The 6458-nt window shown below is 39.3% G+C and overlaps 1 pseudogene; it reads right to left on the reverse strand.

Moving 5' to 3' along the window:
• Positions 1-5327: 5327 nt before the first annotated feature.
• Positions 5328-6029, reverse strand: LOC148554623 (uncharacterized; annotated as a pseudogene).
• Positions 6030-6458: the final 429 nt, after the last annotated feature.

A 6458-nucleotide genomic window follows, 5' to 3' on the forward strand; every position in this document is an offset into this window, starting at 1 on the left:
TATGCGATGAGAACCGGAGGTTCTTAGCATGGTAAAGGTGCCACGCGTATAATAAATAAGGTCCTGGGAATGCCAGAGGCAATCCTAGAACTCCGTCATACAATTGTAAAACTTAATTTCTAAACAGAAGCCATAAATAGGGGTAGGTATACTAAACCTGCCTAAACTCACTCAATCTTAAACCTAGCCGAACATCAACCATTTTACCCTTCCGCCGTTCCTCCGTCATCCCTAATTCAGCAAAGACAAGCAACAAGACAAAATCACGCACAAGTAATAGGCAGATAGTGCAAGTAGCAAGTATAGCAGGTAGCAGGATGTATACATACAGTTAGATAAACACAGAAAATGCATAGCAATCAAAACAAACAAATGCACATGATGCATGCCTATCCTATGGCTGATGGGGCCCATCTGTCGGTTATCCAGCCAACCCGACAAGTCCGAAAATCTTAGATTGTCCCCCGTCGCGCATCCCCAAGAGTCTATGCATAGAGTTCACATTCATTCATCATATAATCACTCAATGAGGTTATCCATACCAGGGAATTTATACGTGCCCAGTCACCCTTACGACGTAGGGTCAACAGAGTATCGAGATTCAACCTGGAACACGTGGTGGCGAGCCACGGTTTTTACCCAAAAAAACTCGTATCTCAGATATCATTATTCATAAGCCATTTCATTTTCATAAACAACATATAACCATATATCAAGCCATGGCATTAATCCTTATTTAATTTTCTCATATCCTTCATATAACTCATCATTTTATCTCTTACTTCATCCCCAAGTTATCTTATTTTCCTAGCTCTAACTAGCTACTAGACTTAGTACTATACTCTAAGTCTAAAAGGAAAGAAAATTGAGGTTTAGAAGTAAAAAATTGGTTTAAAACAGCCAAAATCCAGTTTTGCAGCAAACCGAGGCCACGCGTACGCGTGGGCCACGCGCACGCGTGGAACGAACACCAAGTCACGCGTACGCATGAGTCATGTGTCTTTTCACGCGCATGTGCTATGCTACGCGTACGCGTGGATGGGCATTTTTCCAAAACGGCCAGAATGCCTAGGAAGCTGCTATAAACCAGTTTTCAACACCTGCATCACAGTTTTATATACCAAATTTCCGTCGTCCATAATTAATATACCAAATTTCCGTCGTCTACAAAATTCTGTTTTTCACAAAATTAATATCGTTTAAAAGCTTGTAAAACCATCTTTCGTTTGAAACAAATTGCCATTCCATTCAAAATTTGAGGATCAAGTTATATACTACCAAAGTTCATCAAAAACCAAAGTTTACCAAAACATGCCAAACCCCATTTTTACCCAAAAACCACATTTCCTTTTTAAAACTCAATCTCATTTAACTCAATCATACCATAACCATCAATACAACCTGTTCTTCACCATAACACAATAATTCTTGCACCCTTGCATTTCCATAACTCAACAACACCCCACTTCCACCCAACTTTACAAATTTTACTCGTAACTCACAAACTAACATATTATTTCATATCCACATATTGTCATCGTCATAAAATACTTCAACCATCACCACAACATTAATCAATATAATCATACCAACAATTTCACATAAACACCACTCCAACTCAACCATATCATTAAATAGCCATAATCATCAATCCTTCATCCATCATCATTATACTAACATACATATACATATTTACATTCAACCTACATTATCAAGTACTCAACACATGCCCACATCAACTCATCCATCAATACCATAAAGACTAATCATTTAACACAATTAATCGTTTCAACTTAACCTATGGTTCTTCTAGCCTAAGTTTTCACAACACCTTAAATGTTAAACGCGCGAAACCTAAACCATACCTTGGTCGATCACCGCGCTTGGACCAAGGCAGCCACAAGAACACAATCACAGCCCTTTACAAGCTTGAGAAACCAACAAATCTTGACTCCCATCACCAACAAGCTTCCAAATGCTCCCAATTTTAATTCCAATGCATATATATCTACTTAATTCACACCTAACTCACATGTACACTTAAATTTCAGATTCTACATAATAAAACCAAACTTAGATTAGGCTTTAGGTGATCCTTACCATACCCACACATGTAGCAACTCAAGCCTGATAAGCTTTGCAGGCTAAATCGAACCTAAAACACCAAAATTGAACAATTTTTAACTTAATTGTTCATGAATTTTCGAAATTGGGGGAAGCTGGCTGAGAAGGAAATAGTAATTTACCTACCAAATTGTTCCATGGGTTTTGTAGAGCTCATCGTGGTGAACGCGTAGTCGTAAACGGTTCGTCAATCGGAGCTCCGGATCAAAAGTTATTGAGAGATGAAATTTGAGTGAGGGTTAGGGAGCTCTCTTCCTCCCCCAACCTGTTTGGCATGTTTGATGCAGAATGGGGAAGAAGAGCTTCTGTCCTCTTTTTAAGTATGGGTCTGGTTGGACCCACGGGTTCGGTTTGGACCCCGTCAACTGGTTCGGTCCTTCCGGTCCAATTTTGGGCCAAATTTTTGAAATTAGTATCAAAATTCTCGTTTTGACGAGCTCTATCCTATTTTGATATTAGTTTTGCATTTCTAATTTTCCTATTTAAAATTCAATTTATTGACTAATTATTTACCAATTTTAGCGGGATTTACATCCTACCCACCTAATTAGGAATTTTATCCTCAAAATTCAGAGTGAGTTACCTGAAAAGAGGTGTGGGTAGTCCTTCCACATCTCTGACTTAAGCTCCCAGGTATGTTCTTCAACCAGCCCGACTCCAAGTTACTTTTACCAAAGAAACCTCTTCCTGTGTAAACGCTTAATGCTAGTATCATCAATTCTAACCGGAGTTATTGGAAGCGTCAGATCTTCTCTCACTTGAACTGATTCCGGCTCTAGGACAATACTAGGATCAAAGTGTATTTACGAAGCTGTGATATGTGAAATACGTCATGCAAGTTCGATAGATGTGGTGGTAAAGTGATCCTATACACCACTGGTTCCATTTCCTTCAGGATTTCCAACAGCCCAATGTAACGGGGGTTTTACTTTCTAGTTTTTGATTGCTCATCCGATTCTAGTTCGTTTAAGTAATATTCAGAAATATGTATCTTCTTCCTTCTAACTTGAGAAGTATTCTTCTTAAATCTGCCTAATTCTTTTATCGTCTTACTTGGTGAGAATCCTAACTCAAATTTACGTAACTTTTCCGCCATTGTCTTGGCTGTCAAATTTAGGAACTGAGACGTTCGATATTCTAATTTTTGATTAGTTTCAAAGGTGTTTAGCATATTGTGGAGTCTCACCATGCTGCTGATGTATAGTATCATTGATATCTTCAATAAGCAATTTGCTCTGATGGGAAAAACGGGCTTGGTCACTTGATTCACGATTCTTTCTCATGCGTCGAACATGTAATCACATAGATTGTCACTTCGTTCCTCACTTCTGGCGACTCGAAATATCTTCTTGGAATCACGATACGTCTTAGAAACCTCAAGGTAACTTCAAAAATCCTCTCTTGTAAGCTTCGAACAACAGTTTCTCACTCTAACTTCCGATCTCGGCACATAACCCGCTCATGGTGTCTTCTTGATTCAACCGGCTTCGGTTCTCTTAGTAGCTTCTTATCACCGTTATTGCACTCCTTAAGTCCTTGACTCTACGATCTCTATTTCGGCATTAGGCATATAAATCTTTTCTTAGTTTCCTTTTGTTTACCAGACTTCGACATCCTCGGTAGGTCTTTATCGTCTCCTTATGCTTCTTGCATTTTGTCTTTGCCATGTTTTAAAATCGCAATAGATTTAGTTTGACTCCTTTAGCTATACCCTTGGTATTCAATTTAAAGTTCCAACTTACCTAGCCTTCCTTCCTCCAAAATTTATATCCAAGCATTTTCCCAGAAACTTCTTACTTAGGGCGTCCATTACCACTTCACGATGTTGTATTTACACGTATTTTAGACCCCTCTGGTAGTGTATCGCACTAATTCCAAGTTGTTAAATAAGTTTGAGTATTCTGATTACTGGATTTAGGGTTAATCCTTCTCTTGGAGTTCGAAAGCTCTCTTCATATTCAGGTATCCATGTAACCGGTGTATTTCTAGTGCATTAAACTAATCATAGGTTTTGTGGTCGGCAAGAATTTAAAGTTCCAAAACTCCTTTTGACAGCGCACGCTTACATGCTTCATCTTCCATATCCAAAAGTCTTGCTCTTAAGGAATCAACATCTCTATAGTTGCAGCTATAATTTATATGTGATAATAATATAGGCTCGAGTTAATTTTCAAAGGGACATTAAGCTCGAAAAATGAATGAGCAATACAAAAGGGTGTTCATAATAAGTCAGAAAGAAAATCTTGTACACGGTTAATCAGGATTATACCGAAATGATGAAATGCACAAGGAAAGGAACCTAGGAGCATCTCAAAAAAAGAGTTCAAATTAAAGACCTTTGGTAGAAAGAACGGAGCGTACAGAGTCAAAGAAGTCTCAGCTGATTCTGAAGAATATGATTTATGAATAAGGGCAACTCTAGTCATAGCGAGCATACAAGATTCAAGGATTATGCGATTATACCAGGACAAGCTCAGGCTCATCCTGGAAGAAACAAAATCCATGCGCACAAGGAGTAAAGTTAGAGAGGTAGTCAAGCCATTTAGGAAGAGCTCCGGATAGAATGTCAATGTAGGTCTCAAAAGAAGGATTAGATCGAGTCGTGAAGGTTCGTTAGCACACTCTCTTTGCATAATACTTCCTGCCGTTCTCTTCCTTCTTCTCCGGTATAACCGGCGCTTCCCACAAAGAAATAGTTAGTTAGATGGTTCTCTCTTCTAGTACTCCCTTCAACTCAAATCCTAAATTCTATCGATTATAACAATATCTTTGCTTGTGGTGCGATTGAAGTTAATCCGGCTTCCGGTACTAAGCCCATCGCAAACTCGCTTTCTCTCTGAAATGGAAGTTCTAACACACCTTCAAGAATTGTCTTAGAAACTCTATTGTATAGGGATCTGGTTTCATCTTCACTTACCTGTTAACAATTAACAGCTAAAGATTGAATTCGCTCTATTCCTCTTCCTCAAAGTTTCACCGTCACTGGATTCCGAACAATAACTCCGCGTAGCCCTCAACACTCCTGATTCCTTAGATATGGTCCAACTTGCTTCCACTACATCACTTAATCCTTAACCTTCTAAAGCCTAACCACTCCTCTAAGTTAGCTGAGTATCACTCTATCTCAACAACCAATAGTTTTCGACTAATCATTGACTTGGACCTTATGATTACTGAAACTCGTCATGCGTCACGAAGGAATATTACATATCAATGGTAGGCAAGGAAGTTAAAAATTCAACTGTTGGTTCATAATTACCTCGACTCTGAAAATCGGGTTCGGTTGCATCCCGTCTTTCTCTGTATGAACAATTCCAGGACATATGCCCTGGCCTCCCGCACTTGTAACATACGCCTAATCCAGCCCTGCATGGTCTGCTCGGATGGTACCTCTTGCATCTTGAGCACCTTAAGTCACCTGGTTGAGCACTAGTTTGCCCTTCTGAATTTAGGTCCAAACCGTTGTCGTTCCTTCGGTCATTGTTTCGGCGCTGGAGATGTGAAGTGGCAAAATGATTCTTTTTGAAATTTTGGCTCTTAGGTGTAACATGTCCCTTTTTCTTTGTGAAGGGTTTAGGGTGATTACTTCTTACTACCTCATTCCTCCTTGAGCTTTCTCCTGTTGCCTGATCTGTGTTAACTTGCTCTGGATAACCCACTGGTACCCCAGTATTCGGAACATTATGTCCACCTTCATATTCATTACCACCACCGTTGCTAGTTCTAGCTTGTGGTTCCATCTCATCCATCACTCTGATGGTCGCAGTGGCGACAACACCAATAGCAGCAACAAAACTTGTCATTGTAGTCACAATATCGGTCAAACTATCTATTGGTATGGTTACCTCATTAGCTCTCTATCCTTGACCTCGATTACGCTCACGACCACGCCCACGAGATGCCATTTGGTTCCTGTTCACACCAAACAAGTGATATCAAGGTGATCAGTCTCAATATCTCAAGTTCAGTATTCCAAAGTCCCAAATGCATGATCATGAGCATTCATGCCACATATATCAGTTAGATACCCTAAATAACATGTATAGACACCCAGAGTATACCCAGAGGCATAATCAGTCCGTCCCTCAGGCTCTATAGGAACAAACTGCTCTGATACCATAATGTAATACCCTTTCACACAGAGCTTTACACCTAGGATGTAAAACAGAGGAGGTGTAGTATTACGACCTCTAAAATAAAATATATAATAATACATAACAAAGGATAAAATATACTAGGAGCCTTGAAAAATGGGTAAAACAAAATCGCAAAAATAAAGAGCGCAACGCTCAAGGAATATGAATACTTGCGTGCTAAGAAACCTTAATAGGAAA

Source organism: Arachis ipaensis, chromosome B6, assembly GCF_059453495.1.
Source record: "Arachis ipaensis isolate K30076 ecotype BB chromosome B6, ASM5945349v1, whole genome shotgun sequence".
Lineage (NCBI taxonomy): Eukaryota > Viridiplantae > Streptophyta > Magnoliopsida > Fabales > Fabaceae > Arachis > Arachis ipaensis.